Below are 7,703 nucleotides of genomic sequence, written 5' to 3' on the forward strand. Positions count from 1 at the left end.
ACTTTGCACTTTGTTATCTTAGCCATTCATATATTCATTCTATTTCACATTTCCTTAATCTATCATAGTTCTGATTTATTTTCTTTCTTTTAGTGCAGTTCCAGGTTGTGACCCGAGGGAACCCCTCGAATTTCATTAAAGTAATCCTGAACTTGAATATACAATCAGAAGAAGGGGTAAAGAACATGTGCAAGAACCATCCAATCAAGCCGAAATAGAAGTTGAAGGGTCAGACAATATGGCAGACTAGAATTAACAACAGAGAACACTTTCTGACTATGCTAGACGCTCAGTTTTGGGCAAACAATCTAGCATTGTGCAGCCCCCAATTACAAGTCAAAATTTTGAGCTAAAGCAAGCATTCATCCTGATGATACAGCAGTCGGCACAATTTAATCGTTTGGCTGATGAGGATCCAAACAACCACATAAAGAACTTTTTGGAGGTGTGTGACATGCTCAAGATCAATGGAGTTATGGATGATGCTATCAGATTGAGGGCCTTCCCATTTTTCTTGAAGGGGAGAGCGAAGCAGTGGCATATTCATTACCTAGAGCATCAATCACTACATGGGAGGAGATGGCGGAAGCTTTTATTGCCCGATATTTCCCTCCCAAAAAATCTACAAAGCTTAGGAATGAGATTTCTTCCTTTGTGCAAATGCAATTGGAGTCTCTATTTGATACATGGGAAAGGTTCAAGGAACTGCTATGAAAATGTCCTCAACATGGGTTTCTAGAGTGGATGATCATTTAGACTTTTTACAATAGTTTGAACCCAAGTACAAGACAGTTACTTGATGCAGCAGCAGGAGGTACCTTAGGTAGCAAGACCCCCAGGGAAGCCCGATAGTTAATTGAAGAAATGGGTTTAAATAGCTACCAATGGAATGCTATGGAGAAGAAGAAAGTAGCCGGTATTGATGAGTTTGATGTGGTTACATCATTGGCGGCCAATATGGAGGCATTGAGTAAGAAGTTAGACACTCTAACTTCTCCTAGATTGGCGGCCGTAACGAGTTTTGATGGATGTGGAGAGGGACATGCCCCGTACGATTGCCCGATAGCCATTGGTGCTACATCCACCATTGAGCAAGTTGACTTTGTCGATAATGCAATGAGAAACCAAGGCAATCCTTACAGCAACACCTACAATTTGGGTTGGAGGAACCACCCAAATTTTTCCTGGAACAACCAAGGGCAACAAAAGGCCATAGCACCACTAGGTTTTCAACAACAAACCCCGAACATGGAGAACTGAGTTTCAGGCTTGGAAACTTGAATGACCGACTTAGAGAAAGCCTTGACTAGATTTGTGAAATCATCGGATAGACGGTTTCAATCGGCCGAGGCTACACTTCGCAACCACACCGCTTTATTGCACAATTTAGAAAATCAAGTGGGGCAAATTGTGAAGTCTCTATCGGAGAGACCATAAGAAAGCTTGCTGTGTAACATCGAGACTAACCCGAGAGAACATATGAAGGTGATCACTTTAAGAACTGGTCGTGAGGTCGAGGGTAGGCTTCCAAGTGAGAAGACCAATGTTGAAGCACCCGAGATCGTGGAGGTTGAGGAGAGAGCTAACAAAGAGAAAGAGGTGACACCCCTACCTTACAAGCCAATAATCCCTTATCCTTCAAGATTGAAGAACACCCAAAATGATGAGCAATACAAGAAGTTTTTGGGTCTACTCAAACAATTGTACATTAACATTCCTTTTATGGAGGCGTTGTCTTAAATGCCTCGGTATGCAAAGTTCTTGAAGGTCCTTTTGACCAACAAGAGGAAGTTTGAGGAGAGTGCATCAGTGATCTTAGATGCCTCTCATTTGGCGATGTTGAAAAAGAATATGCCGAACAAGAGGAAAGACGCCGGAAGCTTTGTGATTCCGTACAACATTGGCAATTTGGGTTAAGAGATGGCATTAGCGGATTCAGGGGCCAATAGCAATGTCATGGCATACTATTTTTTTCAGAAGCTAGGCTTGGGAGAGCCTAGGCATACTTGTATGACATTGCAATTAACTGAGTGAACGGTAAGACATCCGAGGAGCATCATTGAAAACGTTCTTGTCAAGGAGGATCAGTACATATTTCCTGTAGACTTCTTAGTGTTGGATGTCGATGAGGATGTCAATGCTCCTTTGATACTTGGGAGGCCATTCTCGCTCACTTCCAAGGTAGTTATCGACATTGATGGCAGGAAGTTAACACTGAGTGTTGGAGATGGCAAGCTTACATACCACCTTGCCGAAGCCATGCGACATTCTCTTGACTTTGATGATACTCTATATTTTTCTGACACTACCGATGAACTAATCGATGAATATGTGCAAGAAATGATGAATCCAGACCTGTACGAGGGGTTGCTAGACCAAGAAGTGGGGAACGAAGAGGTGATGATGCTTGGTCTAGAGGAGAAGTTACCATTTACTCCAGCAATCATGAAGAATATGCTTCGGAAGATGAAGCAGGCAAGGAGACGTCACAAGAAACACCCCAAGGCTATTAGGGATGCGCAAGAACAGAATGGGCGTAACGATCCCTCAAGTGGTAAAAAGCTCGACAACTCTCCCTCTACCTTCAGAAGACTATGTTCATCATGCTTCCTCATGGGTAAGAGGGAAACCTTCATTTATGAGCCCCCATGAGGTAAGATAAGATACCTCAAGCTAAGTGACATAAAACAAGTGCTTCTCCGGAGGCAACCCAAGTCTTTACTGATTTCTAGTGTTTAGTTTACTGTTTGCATGAATAAGGCTTTAAGTGTTGGTATCTTGGGATGTGAAGATTCTATTGCTAGAATTTTCTTGTAGTTTATTTGGTGTTGTCATTTGTTTAAATGTGTTTGGTGATGTTTCTGGTAATTTGAGCATGTTGTGCATGTTTCTCTGGTATATTTTGCATAATAGAGGCAGGCTTTGAGTGTATTTACATGTTCAAGAATTTTCTGCAGAGCCTGCAGATTTTTCTAAGTCATCCAGAGAAAACGCACGGCCGTGTGGAATTTCCACATGCCCATGGATCTCTATTGTGAGCTCATCCTGAGAGGACACAAAGGCGTGGACTAGCCCCTGTGAGCGACCTTGTGACGGTCATATTCCCGTGGGTAATTTTCGCATGGGCGTGTGTCTTCCTACAGAGACTTAGAGATTTTTCTCGAGAAGACACAGGGGTGTGGACTCGCCCTTATGGATGACCCTGTGATAACATCACGGGCGTGGATAATTTCTACACGCCCGTGTGGGTCTCTACTGAAGAGTTCTCTTCCATCCCAAGAATACACAGGGGCGTGTGAGTGCCCCTGTGAGTCTGGTCCTTTGAAAGTCCACGCCCGTGGGGAATTTCTGCGCAGGTGTGTGAAACACTTAGAAAGTTTTTATCGAGTTGGACAGAGGAGCCACCGGGGCGTGCGTCTGTCCTTGTGGGTCAGGCCCAAGGGTGTGAGGAATTTCCACATGCCAGTGTAAATGCATTCAGAAGCATTGAGTGTTATCCCAGGAGTACACAGGGGCGTGCGTCTACCCCAGTGGGTCTCTCTTGTGCAATCACATGGGCGTGGGTAATTTCCACACGCAAGTGTGAATGTTCATAAACGCAAGAGCCATGGGTTTTTATTAAAATCCCTTCATTCGTCTTCATTCTCACACTCCCAATCACTTAGAGAACACTCCTAAACCCCTTTCTTGACCTCACACAATTGATTTAGAGAGATTTACTCGAGTTTTCCGGCCGGATTCAAGGTTTCAAATTTCATCTCGTCGGTAAACCTTTATTCTCTCTTTTCTTCTTCATACTTGATTTTAATCGATCAGAATGATGAATGTTGATTCATTTCTACAATTAGATGGGTTATGCATGCTTATAAAGAGTTAGAAACTATTTTTAAGATGTATTGTTTGGAGTTTTATCATGCGACCGTGCGGTTTTCATGCCCCGTGGATCCAAACGGGTGTGTGGAATTTCCACACAACTGTGTGGATTTTTGCAGCCTTACTTAGTGAGTTTCTTTGATCGATTTTTCTTCAATTTTTGCAGATATGGCACCCCGATTGAAGAAGCAAGCCTATAAGCGCCCTCGTGAGCCATCCCCTGAGCTAGAGAACATGGGATTCAAAGTCTCTGTGCACCAGGTCTGATTTGAGAGGTTATCGAAGCTTATGATCGGATAGTCTCGCTTCCTAGACACGAGCATATTGCGGGAGATACAGAAGGGAGACGAGTTTGCTGATGAGGTTGATAAGTGCTTATGCGTTAAAAATGTGAAGTGTTCTTTTCTTACAATGAGCATTACTTCTATCAGGTTTAAGCGCTAATACATGTGTATTTGTGTTCTTTTGCGCATGTAGGGTTGTGAAACCATGTTTTGAGGAAAGAATCCAAAAGTAGATCGTAAATGCATTATTTGGTGGAATCTTGGAAGGAACAAATGAGAAGATGCAAGTGGGGTTCTAAGATACATGAATGTGTGCCAACCTCAATGTATTCAAGCTATTACAATGAGTTGGAGCGGTACGAAGGCAGTCAAACTTGCATATTCCGACTTGTGTATTGATAGCAAGATCTTCACCAGCGATGCTTTTGATTAAAGAAGAGCTATGATCTATGGCATAAACGTGTGCCCGTTTATGTTGCCTCGATGAAAAGTGTGGAATTCGGAGTGTTTCGGCGGAGCACTGTAGCAAGCACTGTAGAAGGTTACTGTAGCAAATATTCTTTCCCCTTCTCTCCAACTTTTCTCCATCTTTTGAGAGGCCGTCAGCTAGGGTTTTGAGAGGCTTTTGGCACATATTTGGAGTGGTTCTCCGGATTGGACACCGTGCTTCGCTTGGAAGAAAGTTATTGGGGGAGCTTTCGTCGGCACTGATCCGGTGAGGTGTGCCCTAGGCCGGACAAGGGGACCTTTGGAGAAGACGAGGCTACTACACAAGACCATTGACACGAATACCGAGGGGTTTTTCTTATGGATTGCTTATCTTTACTTTCAATTTCATTGTTGATTGTATTTTGCTCTATGGAGATCTAAACCCCCTAGTGTGTACTTGGATTTTGTAAATCCTAGGATGTTATTGTTTTATTGACTTTCCTTTGTGCTTTTCCTTAATTAAAGCTTTTATTTGAGTTCTAATCTTGAATGCTTGTTGAATGATTTTTCCCTTAGAGTGACACTAGGGTTGAGAGTCAATATTAGTAATCTTTGTGGATGGGTGACACACCATGAGGGTTAGACAAAGCTAGATTGGAGAGGGTTGAGAGGGTGAGTCAAGAGGTAGCGGAGCGTCCCCTTTCCCCTCCGGTGTGATTTATCCTACCTTCATTTCCTAGAGTTCTTTGCGGTTGCAATAGAGTGAAGTGCTAAGGGATGAACTCCGCTGGGGCTTAGTTGCGTGAGTAATAGAGTGAAGGGTTGAAGTGACCTTAGTATCTAGGGCTTAATTATAATTAGGGGTCTTTCGCCTTGACCAAAGGGTTAGATCTACACATAGGGATAGTGTTTATCACTTGGAATCCCTAGAACTCCATGCAACTTTGTGTAGTGTGAGGTGTTGAGACTGAGTTATTTCTACACCGAGACACACTATAGGGTTAGTCACGGTTGACCTTAGGTTTAGGACCATGTTCTTTAGGATTTCCATGACTCATTGGGCATTAATTAGGAAGTATAATGGTAGGTCTTGCACTTGAAGCATAAGTCCTAGGAGCATTATCCGAGTACACCACTTTTATGGATTGCCTTACCACTCACTTACTTGTGCCTCTCATTCTTGTTCCTTTAATTTCTGCTTACATAACATCTTATCAACACAATAATTATTCATCTTCACTTGGTTAAGTAGCAATTTAGGTATTTTTATTCCATACTCTCTGTGGATACGATACCCCACTCACTTCCGATTTATTACTTTGACAAACCCGTTCACTTGCGGGTCGCACGTAAGGGACGTTGTCAGAGGTTAAGGATCTCATCTCAGTAGGAGGTTTGGAGGCAGTTATTGTTGATTAGAGAGTCTGCCATCTGTACTCTTACACTGGAGGTGTTGTTCTCATTCGAGTTTAACCGATCTTATGTTAGATTTAATAGTGTCGATGCTATACAATTTAGAGAACTCGGACATCACTACAGCATGAGCGTAACACAGTTTTTGACTCGGTTGGGACTGTATGAGGAGACATTCACCAACACTAAGGAGTACGATCGACTACCAACAGACTATCCCGGTAGCTTGACCCCTCAGAGAGTATACAGCACTCTGTATGGCCAGGGGCAGTACGAGCCTGGAGTATCCAAGGCCACGTGCCTTTCCCGATCGGCCAACCGTTATTTGCATGCCATCCTGAGCCGGTCGGCGAACGGCCGTGGTGATAGCAAGGGAGTACTAAGTCGGTAGGAGTTATTATACTTGTATTCAATAGTGTAGTGACAACCGGTTTATTTGGGACATATTTTAGCTGAGTATTTGCATCACCAGGGCCAATATGCCAGACTGGGTGTCATTTTCTCAGGCCCGTATATTACTAGACTCATCCTGGGAATGGGTCTACTGGACGCCATTCGTAGGGCTGAGAAGACGACCATCCCTTCACCGTTAGGCCTAGATACACTTAGATTGATGGGATTAGTGTGCAGATACAGTCTAGGTGTGATTATATTGGCTTCACCTGCTCCAGAGGTAGCAGAGGGAGGAGATGACGCTACAGAGGGATCTCAGCCGGTTCTCGAGCCTCAGCCAGAGCATGCGGAGACCGAGGCATCCTCTACAGCACAGGAGCCATCTTCGGTGCGGATGTTTTCACCATCTCGAGCCCATGATAGATTTGAGAGGCTTGAGAGTTGATTGATTGCAAAAGCCCATGTACGGGGTCGCCAAGTAATACCTTGTGCAAAAGCCCATGGATCGTATTCCACAGGGCTAAGGAGCTCCTATTACTCCTCCATCAGTCATTTTCTAACCTTATAACTTAAGCATGGTCTACTAATCTAATACATGCAAGAATGTAAATAACAACACAAGTATAACAATTCCAAGGCGAGCAAGAAAATCAAAAGAGCAATGATGAAAAGAACAGGCCTAGTGATGAGGATTCCCAAGAGGGGTCATCATGATGTATGGATGCATAAGAATAAAATAGCAAGGGTGATTTAGACCGACGGACCTCAACAATAGTTCAACCCCAATTTCTCGGCGGCTAAACCCTAATCCCGTACAAATGATGACAACGATCTCTCCTTAATCATATTTCTACGATTGCATTAAGTGAATGGAGATCGCACAACAAGGATACACTTAACCTAAGTTCATCCTCATGGTTCGGAGTGGCAACCTAAATCCAATTTCTCGTCATGTTGGCTAAAGATCTCCACTTCTAGCTCAAAAATGATCTAGTACACGCGAGTAGGTCACGTCTACGTTTACAACTCAAATAAGAACTAAGGATTTCTCCACATAATAGTTCTAAGCATAAAACACAATGAGCTAAACCATTAATCACACCAATGCACTCCAAATAAAAGTGAAGCATCCAAAATACATGATGAACTCCCCAAGGTTCACCTACATCCAGTGGCCTTGGGGGTCTATTGTGCCATCACACAAACAAGTATCTCAAACACAGCAAAACCAAGAAGTAAATGCATAAATGGCATTTCCTAGTCCGAATGATGATGAGGAGGGAGAATGCCGGTCGAATGATGCGTCTTCTA

At 43.4% G+C, this 7,703-nt stretch overlaps 1 non-coding gene across 1 annotated transcript; it reads right to left on the reverse strand.

Moving 5' to 3' along the window:
• Positions 1–627: 627 nt before the first annotated feature.
• Positions 628–734, reverse strand: LOC120272863. Its single transcript, XR_005540397.1, has one exon. It is a non-coding gene; the product is annotated as a small nucleolar RNA R71 (small nucleolar RNA).
• Positions 735–7,703: the final 6,969 nt, after the last annotated feature.

Source organism: Dioscorea cayenensis, chromosome 11 (assembly GCF_009730915.1).
Source record: "Dioscorea cayenensis subsp. rotundata cultivar TDr96_F1 chromosome 11, TDr96_F1_v2_PseudoChromosome.rev07_lg8_w22 25.fasta, whole genome shotgun sequence".
Classification (NCBI taxonomy): Eukaryota; Viridiplantae; Streptophyta; class Magnoliopsida; order Dioscoreales; family Dioscoreaceae; genus Dioscorea; species Dioscorea cayenensis.